The sequence below is a fragment of the Scleropages formosus genome, chromosome 7 (assembly GCF_900964775.1).
Source record: "Scleropages formosus chromosome 7, fSclFor1.1, whole genome shotgun sequence".
Lineage (NCBI taxonomy): Eukaryota > Metazoa > Chordata > Actinopteri > Osteoglossiformes > Osteoglossidae > Scleropages > Scleropages formosus.
In genome coordinates this window covers 19367421-19390035 of record NC_041812.1, presented here as the reverse complement: position 1 = coordinate 19390035, position 22615 = coordinate 19367421, and the positions used below count along the sequence as shown (strand labels likewise).

General features: G+C 42.8%; 1 protein-coding gene across 1 annotated transcript in view; it reads left to right on the top strand.

Moving 5' to 3' along the window:
- bcar1 (BCAR1 scaffold protein, Cas family member) overlaps nt 1-22615 on the top strand; it is a 66966-nt gene that overhangs the window by 9032 nt on the left and 35319 nt on the right. The gene's annotated exons all lie outside the window — the stretch shown is intronic.

The window sequence follows — 22615 nt, the reverse complement described above, 5'->3', positions numbered from 1 at the left end:
TATTGACAATTTTTTTGTTCCTCTCTACTACCTCTTTATGTCACTACCACACCAGGCAGGGAGGATCAGTATTTAGGTTCAGGGGATGGCCCTACGAACTCCCAAGTACCCTGCAAAAGAACTCTGACAGGCAAGGTCTCAAGAGCAGACTGTTGAATGGCTGGTAAAGTATTGCACTCTGTAAATACTCTGTAAAGAACTGGGGACAATGCTAGAATACAAGACACACATGAGAGAGATGCAAAGATTAGTGTGGGACTGTCTGTTGGCTGCCCCCCTCCTTCTGCCAAAGCTTCTGATTTGCTCATTTCTTTTCTGTTGTATTTCTTTTCCCATCCTCTTTTTATCTTCATATTTTATGTGGGGTTATGAGGGGACACCCTTTGATCTGGCTGAGCCCATTAACTTTGAGAAGGCCACGTAAATGTGATGCAGTGAGATAGTGGAACTGTGTCATCTTCATTCTGTGCATCTCATGTCTGTCCAGCCGTGTCATGGGATTGTAGAAGGGATGTGCTTCATTTCATCATTCAGGGCCAATTCCCGATGGCTCACAACCCAAAGCAATACCACATTTTACATTTCAAGGTGAAATCTGAAGGTCTTCATTTATTTTAGACATTAAAATCAGAGTTTTTGCCTCTTTTTAAATGAAACCTCAGGGTAGAGAGAAATTTGCCAGTAACATGGCATCCCATTGGTGACATTATGGACAGTATATTTTGAATTATTCCATGTCACTCACACCATCCATTTGGGTGGCATGGCCAGGTCAAACTCCATCTAGACCAACCTTTACCTGCCCTGATCTCAATCTGTACACCTACATTCCTAGACCTGCAACTGAATTGGTTCAGACCAAGCAATTTATTCTTCATTCAGAACAGATACCACATCGTATGAGAAAAGAGACGAGATAGGCGTAAGGTGTGGGGTAAATAGTTTGATTGAGGAAGGGGCAGTAGTGGAAGGAGAGAAAGCTTTTGAGGTGGAATATCGATTCAAAAAAAAGATCCACAGCCTGCAGGAAACCAGAACCGTGGTGCTGCATTCAGAAAAGCAGAGCTTGTGCATGTAGGTATTTCTTATTGTGGCACAAGGCAGGTGCTGAAGTAATAAAAATGTGATCATAGGTGTTGGTGAAGCAGAGCTGCTCAAAGTATTGGTTAAGGAGAAGAACTATTGTGACTGTCTTATAGGCTATGTAACAAATGTTCATTGATAAGAGCTGCTGAAAGTCCATGGTTTGGGAAAACCCACCACATTGTGCCAGCCAGATGTCGTCATGTGTCTGCACATGGAACAGGATGCAGATGAGAGGAGGTGCCCTGCTACTGGGGGACTGGGAGCAGACAGTGCGGAAAGGACAGGGAGCTTGAGAAGCGCGGGGAGGTAAATGGAGGGTGGTATGGTCAGCCAGGCCGGAAAGGATTGTCTTCGTTTTTTTTCCATCCTTGTGAGTGTAATATGTAGTGAAGGACAGACATAGCCTAACAACACATAGTTGTGCATGATGTGTGTGTGTGTTGGATCTGTCATATATATAAACAAATAGTGACAGAGTAGATGTGCTTTGCTTGGAGCTGCTGCAGTAGAAATTTAACCTTGCCTGTAAGGCTAGTGATTTTTTTTTTATTTCATCTCATCCGTAGTTTCCCTTCTTCCTTACATATTTTATATAAGGTGTTAAAGTGTAATTTTCATTGCATCAAATGCCTTAGACAGTTTAAACGTCTGTTATATCTTTTGGCAGATGCATTTTTTGGAGTTTGCTTCTCATATTGGACATTTTCATTTTGGACATGTTTTCTTGTTACAGCATTATACCAATTATTTTTTTTTTTTTTTGTTGTTGACTGTAGTGTTACACCAGTCTTTGATGCTGTGTGTTTCCCTCCTCTACTGTGCTTGGAAGCACAGGCCCACAACAGTGTTAAGCAGTATTGTATTGTGCAGTGTAATTCTCGGAGGTAGTGTATTGTATTGGGCAGTGTAGAGTTGTGCGGTGTTCAGTTCAGTTGTGCTTTGTGTTGTTCAGTGTGTTCTGTTCTGTATTGTTTTGTGCTCTGCCCAACTGTGACTGGTGTTGTGGTCACATTTATTTCAGTCAAACCCTGGCAGTTTACACTATGCAGCATCTGCTCTGAATGATTTTTTTAATGGGGAAAATCAAACTAGGCAAATGGCTCTTAGGCTCTGGGCACTTTTATACGATACCCCTAAGTCAAAGTGCTTTACTTTTAATACATAGCCTTTTATCCTGGCATTTATTCTGTGCTGATGTCATCTGCCATGTTTTGGTTCTTGGCATGAAGGTGTTGGGCTCCGTGTATACATGTGGCAGGAGAGGTGGGAGTGTTTACATGGGCAGGTGATAAATTGAGAAAAAGAAATGCCTCCCGCAGGCATTCTGGATGAATGGTTCTGGAAAGAGAGGGTATGCAAACTGAGGAGAAGACATGTATTAACAGAGTACACTCGGCAAACCTTCCTCCAGGTGGGTTGTGCTATAGCTCCAGCACCATACCTCACACTACCACCTGTAGACGGGATGTTTAGAGAATAAATCGACATTTATCAACAATGATGATCTAAACCTTTGGCGATATCCAAAATCAAAGGCTAGCTTAGAAGTCCTGTGTCTTTTTAAATGTATACTGCACTTGCCATTAGAAGAGCACTCAGTTATGGGAGACCTTTTGTGGAAGAGCAAAAGAACCCAGGAGCAGTTGGTTAAATGTCAAAAAAGGCAACACAGAGTCTGACCTATGATGGACTGGCATCCTGTAAACCAGGCTATATAGTGACTTCTGCCCTGTGTTTTTGGGATAGAAAAGAAGTTGTGGATAATGTATGAATTGCTATATGAACAGAATCTAATCCCAACCAGGCTGGACTCAGGGTTGTATAATTCATATGGAAACATTTAGAACACCCTACAAATTACAGTGAAGCTACAGTATCTTGTGGACACGGATACCACGGGCTGGGACAAAGCTCAGGACCATGTGAATAAAGCCACACCACTGCCACCACTGGACACTCAAGGTCAAAAGTAAATAAATGGGTCTGAGGACCTTTCATGTGGCAGTCTTCTGTCCAAGAGTTTCAAGTTTCCCACACTAGTGGGAAATTGCTCAGTGTTTATCTGAGTCTGTCTCACAGAAATGGCTGCTGTCCTCGCCACTGAACCGGCACGCCCTTTGGAAATGGGATGTCCCATCCGCTTTGACCATCAGCGCAAGACCTTGGCTGCTGACCGTTTTGTCTAGTTTGAGAAGGCACATGGTCTGACATGGCAGTGATGGAGGTGGAGAGGGGTGGAGTGCTGATGGCCTGAAGGGTTCAGCTGGGACTGGTGTGTTTTGTGCTTGCATGCCATGCCTGTTTCCTGTCCTGCAGCTGAGCTGGTTCGTTCTTTCTTTGGATTTCTGCTGTGTTCTGCAGGGTCATCTTCCTCTGTTGCCAGAGAGGAAAAACGTCACAAACTGCTTCTGTAAAAGTTTATTGCCGCCTGTTTCGGTCAACGCCTTTTAGAAAGAGCTCTAATATTGTCACACATACTGTCACTGTCACAAATACGTTCTGAAAAATGGTGTGGGGAGTGTAGAGTGGAAATGGACTTTTGGCCATATTTAGGGTTTCACATATGAAATACTGAAAAATGTGTGTTTAGATGGTTTTTGTTTTTTTCTGGAGTACACTTATAAGACACATGCTGTGTAGTTCTATACTGTGTGGAAAAGATGTTTGGTGATAAAGTTATTACATACCCAAATAAAATTTTTCTATCCCCTTTGCATTCAGATTGCCTTGGTTTTTTGTTTATGTGTAGTTGAACAGCAACTGTGTTTCAGCAGAGATGTCAGAAATTTCTGGACAGATTGTCTCAGAACTGCACATAAATATCTTGTAAGAAACAAACTCCACATACATCACTGGAATATATCTGAATTCCAGCATGAAAACATATGAGCTGGATTAGTGATTTGTTAATTTATTTGCTCTTAATTACTCTTCTCCTAAAAGTGTATTGCTGGAGATTATGGGTCTGTTAAATCAATTATGGATGTGTTAAATCAATTTGCAGATAGCTTGCAAAATTAATGTATAATAGAACCAGAACAAACACTAAGTATAATTAAAATATATGAAAATCCCTTATTTCTGTACATGTAAAACAACACGTTACGCTAAGGTATCTTGGTGGACAACATGGTGAGTTGAAATGATTTCTTTTCAAGAAACTGCTGCAATTCAAAGAAGTGTTTCCTACTATACTGTTGAGGATACCTGTGGTCCATGACGGTGCATGCGGTCTGACCTCAGAGTCTTTCACTAACTGCATGGCACTGGCTGTTAAGTGTATAGCTCTACCATGCTCTACAAACTGGAAGGCTTTGAAATGGCTCAGGACCACAGTGGAAACATGGGGTCTGCTGGGGGGGGTGGGGATTCCTTTCATTCTAACACACTTGCGATTTTTAGCACAGGTTGCATTCTTGAGAAAAAAAATATTACCATAACGTGCAAGCTTCTGAGACCCTCCCTTAATTTTCACAAATAATCACATCATCTGGTAAAGACCGATGACCAGACATGGAAGATTCTAGAACGGCGGCACAGCGAGTAGCACTGCTGTCTCACAACACCTGGGTGGTGTGAGAGAACGTGGGTTTGATCCCCACTCAGTCTGTGTAGAATTCACATGTTCTCCCTGTGTCTCCGTGTGTTTCCTCTGGGTGCTCCGGTTTCCTCCCACATTTCAAAGACATCCTGTTCAGGTTCCCCCATAGTGTGTGAGTGACCCAGTGTGTTCCACTGATGTAGGGATGAGTGACCCACTGTAAGTAGTGTATCTAGCAGTGTAAGTCACTTTAGTGAATAAGGTGTGTGGGCTGGTAACACTACATAGTATCCATTGTAAGTCACTTTGGAGAAAAGCATCTACTAAATAAATAAATATAAATGTAGAAGCTTTGGAGAGTGTAAATATGACCCTCAAAAAAAGATTTGTGAAGGAGATTCACAGGAATAGGTCATATGTTCCATGCTCTGATTGTACTAAAGATTTCACACTCCCGGTGCTTCTTTATGTTTTTCTTTCCTAGTCTGCACTTTTTTTGTTATTCTTTGGGAGGCTTCAATGTTGTGGTTAAGACTGAATTGAACTTCAGTGTACTGATGTAAAGTACTGTGCAAAAGTATTAGGCACTTAGATATTTCACAAAAATATTTGTTTTAGACAGTTGTTTAATTTCTTCTGCATTAGTGTTAATGGAAAAAAGCATATTGGATTTTCAGGCATTCCTTTAGCAAAAAGTTATAGTAATACAGTAAGGGTTTTGTATGTCATTAAAGAAAGTATGCGCATACACACACTGTCTGAGGCCACTTGTCCTGAGTGGGGTCGTTGCAAACTGGAGCCTAACCCAGCAACACAGGGCGCAAGGCTGGAAGGGGAGGGGACACAGCCAGGATGGGACGCCAGTCCATTGCAAAGCACTCCAGGCAGGACTCGAACCTCAGACCTCCCAGAGAGCGGGACCCGGCCAAGCCCGCCATGACCCTGCTTGGGACAAGTGGTTGTTGACGATGAATGGTTACTAAACTTTGTAGGAAGTTTATTAAGAGCATTATTTTTTGAAGCATTCTCAATTTACAGCTTTTTCCCCAACCAAATGCCTAAAATTTTGCACAGTACTGTACTTTCTCAAATACATGAGAAAGACTTGGTTCTCTACAGACAGGTGATTTCCTTGCATTGCCCTTGTGCCTAAACCCTGTTATTGTAAGTATAGCTCTGTGACTGAGCCCCAGTAAACATTGCCTCATGTTTAACATATTTTTACTCCCAGATTGCGCTGTGCAGTTTCCCTGCCTGTTCGTCTGTATTTGGGTATGACGTGTGTTACTAGCCGACTAAAGAATGAAAGAAAAAGAGTGCTTCTAAATTTCCAGCGCTATTACCTATTTAATGGAATTGTGCTTAAATTATTTTCAGTGGCTTATTGCTTTTTCTTTATCTCTGGTCCTCATGTCTTTTGTTCATTTATTTTTTTTAAACAGTGAACCCTGTGTGAGGATGTGTGCGTGCATGCGTGTTGTAGTGGTGTGTGTTACTCTTCTGCTTTTCCAAACGCTGTACACAAGGTGCTCTATTTTCCTGCCACTACGGTGCTCACAGTCACAGCGGAAACTTTTGCTTGTGTAAGGAAGCACTCAATTGGTTTAGCAGGTGCTTAAACAAACATGTTAATTGAAGTGGCAGGAAGGGGACCCATTACGACTGAGCGGCTGAATTAACTGGTGAACTGCGCAATCAGATCAGCATGGATTGGAAACGGGATGATGGGGCTCCTCCCAGGTTTCTGATGATCAAAATCAGCAGTCCTTCCTATGATGAGCTACTGTATCGTGTCGCCTGGGGGTTCAGGCAGGCACTGCTACACGGGTGGCTCCCAGCACTCACTCCCGCTTCGAGGAGGAGGGGAGCGGTAGAGACTGTTAAAGAAATGATAGAGAGCATTTCTATACTCCCCCTTTATCTCTCTCACTTGTTCCATTTGTCAGACATAGTGTCCTCTGCTGTCTGTTACACCGCTGACCATGTTAGCCTCAGGGCATTATGTGTAACCCCAGAATGACCAGGCACATCAGGCAGATGCTGTGACGCACAAAGACAGATGCACTGATGAATAGTCATTGGTTCACAGATCAAAAAGCAAAAATAAAGCACATGGAAAATACGTGTTTGTTTTGCCCAGTGAGCAAACCCAGAATGCCAATCCTTTGCTTACGCGTTAGCTGTAAGCTGCAGGGCAAACTGTTGCTTGCCCTCATACTGTGTGGAAACACTGACATACATGAAAAAGAGCACACCTACAAGCAGTATAGTATGGACTATAATGTTTGTTGAGAAAGGTGCAATTTATTTTGCATAAATGGCTGAATTAGAGGGAAAAAATGCTGCCACAACTTTCTATGTACTGTAATTCTGGGCTTAGTTGTCCAGCAACATGATTGTGGCACATAAATCTCATGATGATGTGGGATGAAGCCTGTCACAAGGGCTGGTGGCCAGTAATAATCTGACTACTGGAGTAGTTTATCCTTACTAAAACTTGATCACTTGGGCTACCACAGCAGACCCTGCAGCTCGCAGCTAGCAGGGTCCAATGGTGTGTACATCAGGGCCCTCATTTAGGGTTGTATGTCTGGTTAGTTTGTTATGAATGTGAGAGCAGGAGAGCCTGCACGAGACCTGAAAGATGTCTGCAGGATATTGACGCTCTCCACTGTGAGACCTGACACCCATCATGCCTGGTACCATTTGACAAGCTGCTGTCAGCTGACCTGTGCACAGTGGAAACTTTTTGGCATCACGGTGATGGAGAGCTTAGAGACCACACTGAAACTAGCAAGTGGTTAGAGTTACAACTTTCCATTTGCAGGACTGAGGTTCGTATCTCACGTCCTACTGTAGTACCTTTGATCAGGTACTTACCCTGAATTCATACAGTGAAAAATTTCAACTCAGTCTTTGTAAGTAATTTAACGTTGTACAACTCTAGAGAGAACTGTCAGATATAAATGGAAAAGTAAAATGAAAGACTGAACTGGGGCCACAGAGAGTGTAAAAACATCAAATGGATACACAAAATAAGCGAGAGCTCAGATTCCCTGAGTTCTGCTGTAGTGTGGAGTCCATGTGGGTCTGTTTGAGGCCTCACTGAGAGCTTCACTTGGCTGTGTGATGACACCCTTAGCCATGTTCTTGCTGCTCCAGCAATAAGGAGAGCAGTGGTGTAAGGAAGCAGGCCATTGGACAACCTGTGAGCTCCACCCGCTGGAGTACTGGTGTGAGTGTGGCCTTTGGACAGCTACGCCTCCTCCATAAGCGTGTATAGGGAAGCTCATGCTCTTACATGCTGCAGCGGTTGGTGTTAGTCCACTGTGGATGTGGAAGAGAACTGTACTTCGTTGTGTCAACAGAGTCAGTTTGAGCAGGTTGCACTTTAAGCTAAAAGAAGTGCGCTGGCACAGTAAATTGCGCTGAGCACCTTCCCACAGTGAGGCCCACACAGAAGCCAGCATTCCTGCATTCCTGCTGCTCAGCTTCCCCCTCATCACTGTTAATATTTTCAGGCTTTTCTTAAGAGTTTTTTCAGATTTGTATTCTTATATTAGTTCTTAGAATTCTTGTTTTTGACATAGAACTACACCTTTCTCCTCACAAGATATGGGGGGGTAACTTGGGAGTTGACCGTCACATGAAAATGCAACCCCCTCACATAAAAATGCTACCCCCTCTCGCTGCTACTGCTCGCAAAAGAAAAGACAGACAGAGAGAGAGAGTGCATATACCGTTGGTTAGAGGAAGGAACACCGTATCAAACGACATATGAACGGCCGCTGCCGGTTGAGCCTGAGCGAGCTGGCAACATTACGAAAATGTCCCACATTTGGCTCGTTATGGAGTTGCCGCGCGTTGTTACATATCACCACGTTTGAACCACATGTCATAGGGTTGACGTCAGCACCTCAGTTCATAGCTAGAGAGCCGGCTATCGGCCGCGTATCACGCCGGCAGGAAACCCTACATTTAGACCGAGGTAGGGGGCCCGAAGGCAGATCATCGAATTAAACACTTCAAAGATGCCCAACAAACATGACGCAAAGTATTTTCGCAACCGACGAGCTGCACTTAGGGAGCAAGCCGAGACCTCCGGGACTCGAAAGACACCAGCCAAGACACCGGCTCAGCGAAGCAGCGTGAGCACCGTGCCCAGGAGAAGGCGGCGCAGGAGGCTGGAAGGCGGCCTCGGAGCCACAACCATCGACTTCTTGCGCACCCGACATTGACGTGCAGCACAAGCCCATGGGATGTGGATGCAGCAGCGACCGACCTGATATCTGGGCCGAGTGAGTCGGGGCTCACCACCCACACGTAGTTCTATGTAAAGATATGCAGCATAGTAAAGCTATGCACTTGAAAATTTTCTTCTTAATTCTTAGGTTCATATTATGCTAGGCAGTATGGTGAATGGCTTGGCCAACACACCATTCTGTGTGCATGCATGCGAATCACTGCAGAGTTTGATGAGCAATGTGTCACTGGCAGTGAATAAATCAGGAAGTGATTGTGTGAACAAGTGGTTCAAGCAAGCTTTTCAGGTTCATGTGTAGCTCTCATCCTAGTCCCTTAAACCTATGCTACTCGAAGGATGGATGCTGCTGGCATCTTCTGCTGTTGTCTTTCCTGGGTAAGTGTGACCTTGGAGGGGTTCAGTGGGCCTGGGTGATGTGCCTCGCTCAGCCAGTTTGATGCTGGTCTGACGGAGCCAGTGCGGATTAGTGTTAAGCTGAGTTGGCACTCGCTCTATCCCTTGGTGCACAGCTTTTCTTGTCCGTCAGCACATGCCAAGGCTTGGCTTCTCGTCCAGGAGTCCTCCTTTCGCCCAGGTTCCATCTCCCTCTCCGCACCTCCTTGAGGGGAGAACTTTTTCTCCTGTGGATTCACTAATGACTTAAGTGAAATAGTTAACATCTTGTTGTTGGGTTGTGCATTCTTTGAACTTCACTCCTTTTCCACCTTTTTGTTTGGCAGTGATAGCTGTGCAATGTAACTTCCTCTGGAATGCTGAAGACTCCATGTCTGTGGGGGTTGGTTTGGTCCTACATGTTTTACCACCCGCTGGGTTGGTGTGGGAGAGCCAAAGGTAGAAATGTGGAACTCATTGTCCCCCATCAGGCGTTTTTCTTAACTTCACGTAATCATTTCCACCACACGAAATGCCCAGTCAGGAACCCAAACTGTTATTATTGTGGTTATTATTTTTGGTCTGACATTGAGGGCTTATTTTCCAATTAGCCTACTCTACTTTTCCAGAGGTGTTTAAAAAGATAGCTCAAATCCCAGCTTCTCTCCCATAGTTCGTCCTTCAGGGAAAGAAATGTTCTAGTTCTGCTCGTGCTCTCATTACTCTCCCTGAGATCAGCAACTCTGATCTGAGGCAGTGTAAGTGTGTATGTGTGTGCATGCACGCATGCGCACACAGAACCGCCTCTGCTCGACTGGTGAAGCCAGACTGACAGATTGAGGATCAGCCTTTAAGTGGCTGTCTCTCTCCCTGTAGTGAGGGATGAGGACAGATGGGCTTGGTGTCAGCTATTCTCACCTTGAATTTTTTTATTTTTACCGTTGACCTGTTTCTTCTCCCTTCTTGGAGTTTACCTGTCACTTGTCATGGATGAGCCAAACACAGTGTCTTATCTGCATGTTACCTAATAACCAACAGAGGGCAGTCTATGGTGGCTTAAATCTGTATCTTAAAATGTTGCAAACATTCTCTCTTTGAGTCCTACGGATGAAAATTCTCATTTGTGACCACAGCCATGAGGGGGAATGAGATTTTTGAATCACCTCTGCCTCAGGGGTCATGTGTGATCAATGACATCATTACTGGAAGCAAGCTTTGCTTAGAACCTGTTTTTAGCTGTTGTTACCTTTGCTGTGTGATACTGGCCTTTCTTTGAACTTTAATATGTCTTTGGGTGAAGTTTCAATAGCACCACCCCCTCTCACAAATTAAAAGAATTTATTGTTTTTAAGTTTTACTTTACTCATTCTCACAACTTGTTATTGGCTTCATATAGACTTCCGATCAGAAATGTCATTAAAAACATTTTAATGCCTGGATGGACCCAAAAAAAAAAAAAAAAAAAAACAGAAAATGCACATATTTAAAGGTTAGGATCTAGGGGCAGCTGGTAGCGTAGTGGTTACAGCTACTGCCTCTGGACCCAGAGGTCACAGGTTTAAATTCCACCTCCAACTAGAGTATCCTTGAACAGGGTACTTAACCCTAGAATTGCTCCAGTAAAATTACCCAGCTGGCTAAGTGGGTACTGTAACTGTATGTACCTTAGTATTGTAGGTCACTTTGGAGAAAAGCATCAGCTAAATAAATAAATGTATATACATATCAGTCAGGATACATATTTTTTAGTACAGCAATGTAGAGACATTTCAGACTAACAATTTTAATGTACTTCCTTTCCACCCCTTCTGGACTCAGACCTTTTGTTATTGTACAGTATCTAAACTCAGTCATTAGAAAAGGAATAAGCATAAAATGGTGAGCACTTCAGTGTCTCTTGTTTGTTTTGGGATCACGGCAGTTCTTTCCACCTGAGGGTATTGTGATGTGACACAAGACTTCTCTATGAGTGTGATGCATCCTGGGGACTTGGGATGTTTCTATTCCAGCCTCAGTTATCTGGGTTACAATAAGGACAGTGTTAGATATTTAACAAAAAAAAAAAATTATTTGCTAGATTTTCCATTTGGTAAGTACGTAAAGTGTGTAATATTACTGGTCTCATACAAGGTTTGCTCAAAGTGGTGCTAGTAAGATTAACAAAAGAAAGGAAGGAGCTACAAAGCTGCATGAATGCTGTTCTGTCTCTTCTTTGAAGGGAATGTCACTGTTGTACCACAAACTGTCCTTCCAGCTGTTAAATCTCCATTGTTGGAAATGTTTAAAAAAAGAGCTGCAGACTGGCTGGAGCTGGTCACAGAATCACACTGTCTTTTGTTTCTCTCCTCTCATTATCTTTGATGTGGCATATGAAGGATCTCTGCAGATAAAGCTTTGTTCCTGGAGGTAATGAGCAGTGCCATCTAAGTCACTTTATTTAGTCTGACAAATCCAATGAAAATTAATGTCAAGCTACAATGTATATTGAAAATGATCAACAAATTATCAGAAATTTCCTGGAAACCTTTAAGCACACAAAATACAACAAAATAATGAATATCAAAACCAGCATGAATTCCAGAACACACCAACACTATAATGAATGTAGCAAAATATCAAATTAACAAATTAATAAATTAATTTGTGACAAATACTTGCAAAATGTATTTTTCATATACTCATAAACATAGGAAAGGAATATAAATGCATAAGAGGCTTTGCTATGGGTGAGGATGGCAAATGAACACTTCCTTTTAGAGGAAGAGGTGGACATCAATGGAAGTGAGATAGGAGAAGGCTATGAACACCTCCTTGCCCATGGGATGGAACCCGATGTCTGTTTGTGTGCCATTTTTCTCACCTGCTTTAATCTAGTACCTCACCTGCCCAGGTGCTCTCTGAAATGTTAAACTGTCTGTAGAGTGTTGCTGCAAAGCTGGGTGGTGTGCTCATTCTGAATTTGGCATGTCATGAATAGAGGGTAGAGGGGTTTAACCTCTCAACACAGATAACATTGTGTTTGTGTGTCCAGTGTATCTGTATGTAGCAGCATATGCTGACCATAGCTTATACAAAGCATTTGAGTTACCTTTCAGGGCGTTCGCTGTTACATTGAGTGAGGTGACACCTTATTGGGTAAAACATGAACATTTGATTCATGGAAAGTAGGTGTGAGAACTCTCACAGTCTGCTTTGGGAACCTAAACACATGCAAAAAGGTCTACTTCTCAAGGGAGGCCAAAGAGGAGGAATGAGTAGGTTGTGAATCACTGGTATTTGGGCAGTGTTTTTACAGCAATGCTTTGCAGAATTCCTCCTCTGGGGACTCCAGCCTTAATGGCCTGGACAGTTGTTGTTATATACAGAGTAATTTGCTGCCTTGTTTCTGGGTTAAATGCCACCCAAGGAAGGCCAGTGAAGTGGAATGACCCAGATCTTCTCCTCTCCTGTTTTAAGACCATGTTATCAGCTGCCTCATCTTCCTGTCTACCTCTCATCCATTTGTCTCACCAGAACTCTCTCACCCCTTGATGGTTCTCCAGTGATCTCCCATGCTCAGAAGCTATACGCCCCTAACTGGTCTTGGGAGCAGTTCTGTCTAAATTAAGGCCACATTGCTGAAGGTGTTTAACAGCAACAGCAAAGAGTGGCTCACCATGTGAGCTGCTGCTCCTTTGCAATTCAGCACTGAGGAGCATGTGCACAGCGGGATAAAGAGATCATTGGCGCATATTCAGAATGCAAGTGGAAGCAAACTAGCACGGCTGTCAGCCCACCCTTCTCCTCCACATAGTACTGTACTGTTCTTTGTTAGTAGGGTTCCCCTGTCAAGCACCGCTTATGTAGACCACATTCTCTGAGCATTCTGGATTTCTACTGAAGCCATTACAGTTGAGTGCCTTCCCCAAGGGTACAACATCACTAGTTGCAATGCCAATTCCCTTTGTTTTTGCCAGGCCCATGTGGTTGCAAAGGCGGTTTCCATATCACTTTGTTTTGCCAGACAAGTATCTTCATCACTGGGATGCTTCAGCATATAATCTCCCTATGAACATACCCTATTTGTATTCAGAGCTTGTCATGTGTCTTTGTAACACTTAAAGATAGTTAAGAGGGAAACTAAAACAAGAGTGGATGAGTCCTACTGCAAATTGTGCTCACACTTAGTTCTGCCATCACCCTTCACATACAGGCTAAGGTGGGATTCGAACCTGGGTTCTTTGAGTACAAAGGTGCTGGGTGTATTCATTATATTACCTGCTGCTATCTCTGTGGTTGATCTGTTATGAACATTACTGAATCACATATTCAGTGTTCAGTCTTCTGCTTTCTTGTTCCAACTTTGCTTCTTTGGGTGGGTTTTAGCCTTGATGCAAAAGGGATTTGTATGTGCTGTGTGCTTAAGGCAGACAAGTGTGTCTTGGAGATCATCCTGTGTTGCACTGTGCCTGCTGTGGACTCTCAGCAGATGGAGACCGTCCTTGTGGATGCTGTGTCTGCAAGTTCACCACTGATGTCAAGCCACTCTTCAATACCGAGCCAGATTCCTCAGTCTCGGAGCTTTTAATTCTGCCCCTTCCCTTACCTCCCCATTCCACAATGGGCAAGGATCGGTAAGTAAGAAGGTTGGGGCGGACTGTTTTACAAGCTGCTTTAATCTACAAAAAGCAGCAACTTATCGATCTTAATAGCTCTCCAAAATGCTAAGAGCCTAATAAGAGCTATACCTTGATTGTGATGGGATTTCTTATGCAAACGTGTGAAGCATTGAACTGGAGTGTGTGTGCCAGTGTTTGCACACATGAGTGAGAGAGAGTACTGTTAATGACACGAGTCTCAGTTAGTGTTCATGGTGAGAGGCATCACCGAATGGTACCATAGGAACTGCATATAAATTAGATTTAACGATTAGACCAGGGTGTATGCGTGGTATGTGTGGGTCAAAGCCCTCCATGAGGCCCTGGCTGTGGGCATTCCTTCTAAAATACCAACCTCCGATTCAGAGAGTCTTGGAGGATTTTGAGGAGAAAGACCCGGTGCCCTCATTGGAGCACATTCTTTGTGCTGGTGAGAAGGTGTTGGATTTCACAGCCCCAGTGGACTGCTGTATTTAAAGCGAAGTGATTGATATTCCCCTCGAGGGATCACCTGCCACAGGGCCAGGAGGTCTTTGCAACAGTCCACAGACAGTTTTGGAGACCTGGGGGTGGATTGGATAGCCAGCATTAACACAACACATTTTGTGTGAATATTTGGGAGATTTTATTGAAGCAAAACAGCATAATATATCTCACCAAGGGGGCGGTCTTTCGATACAAAGTAGACCAAAGCTGTGGATCTGTGGCCCACACTTTCACACACCATGTTGTTCATTACCAGCTATGGTGTAAATTGTTCTCAGTATGCATCGTTCCCTTTTGTTTTTGCCAGGCCCATGTGGTTGCAAAGGCAGTTTCCATATCACTTTGTTTTGCCAAACAAGTGTCTTCATCACTGGGATGCAGGTTTCTGGGTTGCTGCCTTGATAACTATCACCCTGTATGCAATGATATTAATGGTTGCTGCTTTAAACGGCAGGAGGGATCCTCCTTTGGCACCGTAGAGCAAGTTACTCAACTTGAATAGGTCACGTTCGTAGACTTTTGTAAATGGACGGGGTCTTATGCTGCTTTGTATAAAAATGACTTATCACCTATATAATCATGAATTTTACTATTGTGACTTTGTCTGTGTAAGGATAGTTGAAGTTAACTTGGCCCATCTCTTCAAAGCACCAACACTAGGGTGTCCTTTATATGGACCTGAAAAATAAGTTTTGCAAAATCTTCCTCTCACCCCCTAAAAAGTGATTCTCTGGTTAAATAAAAACTCATAAAATTTGACTCAATTTGGATTGCGTTTAGGGTGTGCTCAAGGCATAACCATTTTAATGTGCAGTTATGCCTGCTTCAAAATTGGTATCACAATAAATGCCTTAATTTACTGATTTTACTTAACTTTCCAACTTACTTATTTTACATAAATACAGGAAGTGATGTGACACTTGTCACAATCAGTTATTTTGCAGAGAAAACAGTTAATATTGTCAGTTTGCTACTTTTGTTGTTTTATTTCTCATAACTGCCTATCTTTCATCTCTTCAAATCTATGCAGAGAAATGGGCAGCCAATCCGGACTACTTGATGGCTGAATAAATTGTGCGTGAACTTCATGTCATGAATGATATAGCTAAAAGGGAGGTTGCCCTGATGCAGGAGTATCATTGTCTACTGACCAAAGATGAGGAAGAGATACAGTTTGCTCTGCAGGTTATCAGTGAGCACAGGAAATTATCCAGACAGCACAAAGTCCACTATTGTCCAAGGACTTAGCGCAGGCAGTAAACTGAGTCCAGGCACTTCTGCCACCTCCAGTGAAAGAATATTATACATCATAAATGTGAATAGTAGTACTAATAGTATTTGCACTGCTTCAGTTAAAAGTGGAACAAAATTTTTGTACAAATTATTTTTCCAACAAGAAGACTTTAATGAAGGGGTGAGAGCTACAGATTTTGAAAGCGACCCCCTAACTAACATATCCTGCTCTTTGATTCTCTAAATGGATGGAGATTGTATATCAGTTTATTCACTTCTTGATCATAGTTCAGTTTGGCTGAGGGGAGCTGGAAGCAATTGATGAACTGTGGATAAATTTAAAATATTTTCCTCTGGAGAGCAGGTGTAATCCCAGCAGACCGCCAAGTGCACTGTGGGAAATGACAGTTGAACTAACAGCCACCAATAAGTGGAAAAAAAATGATCAGATTGGGTCCTTTAGCAGCTTGTGGACAAGTAGCAAATGTAATAACCGCTATGTTGCTAGCAGTAGTAGTTAGCATAATGGTTACAGTTTCTGCCTTGTACTCAAAGGACCCAGGTTCGAATCCCACCTTCCTATCATAATACCTTTATTCAACTGTATTGAATTTATACAATTATACCCACCTGTGTAATGAGTAAATTGTGTAAATCACTTTGAAGAAAAACACCAACTGAATAAATGTAAGTAGTGTTATCCTGGTAAATCATCCAGTGGATGGTTGCCTTGCATATCAGCCTTGATACATTGCATAACTTGTTCATATGACTGCTGCAATTAATGTGAATTTGCCTTTTTCTGTGTGTGTGTGCACAAACACAGTCGTGCGACCATTGTTCATTACGCAGATGATGCAGCGTGCTGGGGCCTTAAGCCACGTTGCTGTGGGATGACTGGGGACACAGGATATGCCTTTTGCCCATGCAGAAGGAAGCCCCCCTCCTCCCTCCAATGCAGAAGGAGTCACATTCTGGCATTCCGCAGGAAGGGGGTGAAGGTGCTGTGGGTTGCTGTTGTCCCAGTCTGCATCTCTTCTTTTATATACCTTACAGGATAGTAGTGGAGACACAGCAGTGGTTCCATTTTTTTTTATTAGTCATTTGTGACAATTCCTTATTTATGCGACTTTCTTAAGGGGTATTTTAATTATTGAGAGAGGCAATACTGAACAATAAAGTACAATTCAGTACAGTATTACATTATTACAACAGTGAAATTTTTTAGTGCTACCTTGGAGATCAGTGGCTTCTGTTCCCTTGTCTTTATTTATTGTCAAGTCGGCAATGGTACTGTGTATTTGTGCAGCTTGTCTGTATGTATATGTGTGAACTGTGTTTGATGTGTAGTGTGATTCGAGGTCAATTTATGCTACACCTGAACCTGCACAAACTGGATTTTGTTTCTGTTGTACACCTGTATATAGCTAAATGACAATAAAACATAAAGGTCAGCAGTAGCGTGAAGCAGTACACTATGTGGTTTCTAGGTAGGCTGGTCGCAGGGTACGAGTAAAGTAATACAGTATGTGTATGCACAGGCCATGTGATGCCATCATTGTGAGACTACCCTTCCTGTGTACTGGAGCATCAGCGCTGGTGTGTGTAATGGAGCAAACCGTTGATGGTGCCAGAGCTATCCCTTTGATTTCTCAGGGAGGTGAGGGTATCATGATAGGAATGGCTTTTAAAAATAAAAGACTTGAACACAGACATGTCTAATTTTCAGATTTTATTTCTGTTCCTCTTAGTGAGGCAAAGCTGTGTCTCAGAGACATCATTATGTGGAAATGTGATGTCTTTGGAAATGAGGTTCATTCGTAGAGGTTGATCTACCCAGTCCCATCTGTTTCCTCTGGAAGAACACACCCCGTCCCACCTCACCCCTCTCCCCACACCAAGCGCTCCCAAGACAGAGGTAATTCTATTAACTTTTTGGCAAATTAAATCTAACCTTTTCATAACAGTAATAGGCAAAGAAATACTTGATCCTATAAACCACATTTTACAGGGATAAGGATACTTCCTAATTAAAAAGCATACTTTTTGTTATATTGTAATGGATTTATGGGGTTTTATTTTAAGTTAACGGATAAGGCTTATAGACGGCAGATTTTTCTAAAGCTATTTTGTCCTGAAATGCAGTGGATTTGCATTGATTTCTGTTAATCTCAGAGAACTTCTGAAGAGATTTATTTTGACAATATGCGGACAAGGCAAACAAAACAAAATGCTAAATACTCTTTTAGATACAGCCTTTATTCTGGGGTAGGTAAGGGTGTGTAACTGTAGGGTCATGATTTTCACTAATGGAGAGCTATTATGAGAGTTTTCTTGGGGGTTTTGTTAGCTCTCTTCAACATTGTGTAGGTGTCATCAGGTTTGTTCCTGCGTAGGTGATGACTTGTAGCTTTATTGATGCAATCTTAACTAATGGTACCTTTGGTCTGAGCCTGTGGTGTGCCCCCAATCCTGAGTGACATGTTGTTCAAAGAGGCTGACGCATAGCAACGGATGAATGGTCCACCCAGACTGTGCCACTGGCCCACAGCACTGGGATGTGCACACAAGGTCAAGCATTGTGGTGCAGAGGAGCATGTTGGGAGATTCCTGAGTGATGTCACTACAGCGTAGTGCAAGTGGCCTCTGGCATTTCTTCACAGGATGTTGTTTTAACATTCTTGAAATGCTTTGGCTGCCTGATAAGGTTCCTGCCACTTCTCAGCACCGGTGGGGAGAGTGTGTGCTGCCGATTCCTTCCCTTTGTAGGAGTGTTTTTAATGCATGCTGATTTTCTCTCTCACCCATGAGTCATATATGTACCTTTCAGATTCTGTAAACTCTAAACTGTTAGTGTAATCTAGTTTGTTTGAAAAGGCTTATATCCAGAATTACTTAAGTTTATTAATTTAATAGATGCTTCTCTCTAAAGCAAAGCACAGTGATTGCTATATAGTATTTAGCTCACATTTTCATCCAAGACACCTTACAATGCTTGAATGCTGCTTGACTAAACTCCTTACAATTATTTACCCATCTATAGAGCAGTGTGACATATACTACATACATACTTTGGGTGACATTGTCACCACACACATATTTTCAGAACCGCTTGTCCCATACAGGGTCGCGGGGAACCGGAGCCTACCCGGTAACACAGGGCGTAAGGCCGGAGGGGGAGGGGACACACCCAGGACGGGACGCCAGTCCGTCGCAAGGCACCCCAAGTGGGACTCGAACCCCAGACCCACCGGAGAGCAGGACTGTGGTCCAACCCACTGCGCCCCCGCCCCCCCACATTGTCACCATTTCAGCTGAAACATGTCTTCTGACTGAGGGAACAAACCAAAGCGACTGGAAGAAACTCACATAAACATGAAGAGAACATGCAAAATCTATACAAAGTGAAGAGGGATTGTACCATCCAGGTATCATCACTGTGTCACTGTGTACTTTACTAACAGTATGGCTGTTTTTAGTGAAAGAATTCAGTTTACGTTATTTGCTCAAGGGTACAACAAAACAATCTTTCCTAGGGCAAAACCATGGCTTTTTTTGGTATTCTGCCAGATGTTCCATCACTGTGTTGCCTACTGCATTTTATTTTGTGTATTTTGTGTCTGAATTATTGATATAATGACATGTCCTAACAGTAACTTGGCATTCCAGAATATAACTGAATTCACTGAATATTGGCAATAGCATGAATGCACTGACTGCAGCAGCTTTGTGGAAAATAATAGAGAGATTTCTCTACTTTTTGACCTCACTGCTGCAGTGTCTTCCTCATATAAAACACTACGTTGTGTGTGCTGTCCATTTGCCGATTTAAACTCCTGTGACCTTCAAGCACTAAGACAGCATTCAATGACAATGAAAAAAACTGGAACACTGACCTCAATTCATAACAAAAATTGTTCCACATCTTTATATTTACATATTTAAGTTTTTTTGTGCCCTGTCTCCATTTCTTCCTGAATGGCTGCTTCTTGGGAGGGATGCAGATGGATGGAAGTACTGTTCTGTTGCGTCTTCATCATGTTGCATGCCACAGCGGTCAGATAATTGAGGGGAGGTGAGAGGGTTCAGAGAAGCCACTGGGCCTGGGAGCCAAGGGAGTGCCAGCAGCTCTCCAGTGTGAAGAGGGAATGCTGGGTGCCGATCACTGTCCTGTGCGTAGGTGTGAGGAATGCACAGTGGTTGGGTCAAACCCAGCCCGCCCAGGACAATGCAACTAGTGTTGTGCAAGACCATACTCCACTTTGACTGTTGAACCATTGCTCTCCTATGTGTTCCAAAGCATGAAGGTCCATGTATGCATAACACTGGTTATATTAGGTACGCATACTGTATTCAGGTGCGTGTAGCGCACATAGGGAGTGCACCATTCTGTTCTCATCAAAAATCATCCCCATAATAGGCTTTCCCAGTTCTTGTGAAACAAGAGTTCTCATGTCTGTTTGCTATACTGATGTTTTGTCTCACTCCTACACAGGAGAAACAGTTTCATTACTTCATTTAGCAGACACTTTTCTCCAAAGCAACTTCCAACAAACTCTATGTAGTGTTATCAGCCCACACACCTTATTCACCAAGGTGGCTTGCACTGCTCGATACACTACTTACAATGGGTCACTCGTCCATACATCAGTGGAACGCACACTTTCTATCACTCACACTCTGTGAGTGAACCTGAACAGCATGTTTTTGGACTATGGGAGGAAAGCAGAGTACCCAGAGGAAACCCACGCAGACATGGGGAGAAAATGCAAACTCCACACAGCCTGAGCTGCGATTGAGCCCATGTCCTCTCGCACCGCTCAGGAGCTGTGGGACAACAGCGCTAGTCGCTGTGCCACCATGCCAACTATATTTGCATGTAACCCTATACCCTTGAAGAAAGTACTTAGACTGAATCACTTACATTGGCTTTTAATCCCTAAAAAGGGCAAAACAGTGTAAGTAGCTTAATATTGTAAGTTGCATTGGTGAAGAGCAGCATCTAGATAAATAAATGTAAATTTACATTGTTGTAGACATCTGGTTGTTGTCCTATGCATTAGTGCTTAAGGAAAGAGGCTTAAGCTGCAAGTAGGAATGTTTGAATTCAGATTCTAAGGTGAAGTTGGTTTGCTAGCATATGAATGTTGAGCAGATGTTCACTATAGATATGATACTGAAGTGACTTTATTTAGTTTTAGATGCTGTGAAGATTAAGACTGTTGCTCCATTAATTTTAGATAATATGCAATAACATACATGGCCACATGCCTTGTTTGGTCTGGCCAGCTACACAGGTCATAATTTGCTATCCTTCTCTGCTCCCTTCCTGTATGAGAATATGAAGGCGAAGGCGAGTCTGTCACTGTGTGGTCGTTCATAACATTATGATGCACTAGTTGAAGAAGCTGCCCGATTGTCATGGAAATGACATACAGCTCCAGTGGTCCTCAAGAGGGCCATTGTGTCAGCATAAAAGTTGAAATTCCCAGGACACGCAAATTAAAGGGAAGCTTTTTGATGTGATTCCAGCCATGCTGCTTGATGGAGTGAAACTGGTTTGTGTACCCTGTTCTTCCTCCAGTGTCCCTTGCCACCACTGTTGCTGCCAACCCTTTGCTATTGAGTGAATGTACTGGCACCCACCTCTGCTTGACCGAGCTTGTGCTGTGACATGTGACAGGTCTGCCCGTCACTATAGTGGCCAGGGGGAGTGACCCACGGTCAGAAACACTGTGTTGCAGAGGGTGGACACCAGCTCTGGTGCAAGAAGTGTGCTGAACAAAAGGCAGAAGAACCTCCTCTTGGTCTGATTAGTCCTTCTCTCAGTAAGTAGTGTTGGAACATTGGTTAGGACCCTGGATCAGGACAATAGAGATTTATTAGAAGGTCTTTCTGTTTAGTAACAGGAACTTCCACTGGCATTAGGTGCTGTAATACACTTCCAAAGAAAGTCCTCTACTTCTGAAAGCTGTTCACAAATCAGACATTTTACGTGGCTGATGTTGCCTTACCCTGCCCATCCACAGCTGCTTGGTACATATGTATATTTTACAAAACTTAGTTCTTTGCCTTCAAAAAGAATGACCCGCAGTGGGTTTTGGACTCCTAGACCTGATGCCAAAGTGTAGACAAGCATAACTACTGACCAAGACTTGCATGTGCAACCTAACAGTTTAATTTCCTGTCTCATGTTTCACACCCAAACATTTAGACACAGCAGCTAGAATGGTTTGGCATTCCGTGGAAGGTAGTTTATTTTTTGTTGAAATTCTTTTTATCATTTAACATTTTATCACAGGTAATTTTAAGTCAGTATAGAATTGATTTTAGAGTGTTTATTTGTATTTGTTATATTCTGTAGATTATTTTTGTTGATATAGAGTTACAAAGTACATGTGGTCCCTGCTGTACAGCACTCTGGTACAAGTTGTTTTGCAGATGTGTCCCAATGTCTCTCTATAAGACACTTTTACCATCTACATACATTGCTGTGTACACAGAGTGATGCATTTATTCTCAAAATCAGAAGTGTGTATTTAGATTCCTTTTTTAAATTAGTGGTTTTATAGTTAAAAACGCGTTTTCTTGAAGAGTACATGCTACCAACTTATGACCCAACAGACATGATTCCTGTCCACTGAGTGAGAAAGTGTTTCCTTTAATACCTTTAAAATTAAATATAATGGAGAAGAAACACAGCATTCAGTTTTGCAGAAATTACCATGTTATGGAGTGGAGTTCCATTTAAGGTGTACCCATCCTAGCCTTGTGGCAAGTGTTTCTGGGTGAGACTCTAGACCACTATGACCATGACAGGGGCGAGGGATTTACTAAAGTGAGTGAGCTTTCAGATGTGTAGAAATTTGGTGTGGTGGTACAGAAACGTATCTTTTGCAGTGTGAAGACACACTTACTGTATTGTTGCTACTGTATTCAGTTCACCTACATGCTACAGTGGTTTTGTACAGCTTCCTTAATGTATTTTTCCCTGCA